The sequence below is a fragment of the Buceros rhinoceros genome, unplaced genomic scaffold (genome assembly GCF_000710305.1).
Source record: "Buceros rhinoceros silvestris isolate BGI_N320 unplaced genomic scaffold, ASM71030v1 scaffold6216, whole genome shotgun sequence".
In the NCBI taxonomy this organism is placed as follows: domain Eukaryota; kingdom Metazoa; phylum Chordata; class Aves; order Bucerotiformes; family Bucerotidae; genus Buceros; species Buceros rhinoceros.
Window position 1 is genome coordinate 125919 of NW_010415708.1, and position 394 is coordinate 126312.

Here is a 394-nt window from a genome sequence, read left to right on the forward strand (position 1 = left end):
CGTGTTCCAATTTTCAACTATTCAGTCTTCTTTGACAGAAAAATGTGTACTGTGTAGGCATTGCAAAAAAAAAAGAAAAAAGAGAAAAAAATTCCACCTGCTGTAAGGCATTTGAATTTTTACAAATGTTTATTGTGCCAAATACGTGCAGAGATATAATTTACTGTTTTAAAAAGAATCATGAAAGCATATGTTATAGCACACAAAGGATTATTTTGTCATCGAGTGATTTCAATCTTTAGTGTTAATATTTATATTTAGATTAATTTTTATAAATGAAAATATTTTGATGGGTAAAACGAAGACTATATATGATCTATTTGATTAAGTCGGAGTGAATATTACGCTTGCCTTGTCGTTGTTACCTGCATACTCACCCAGAATTACTGTCAAG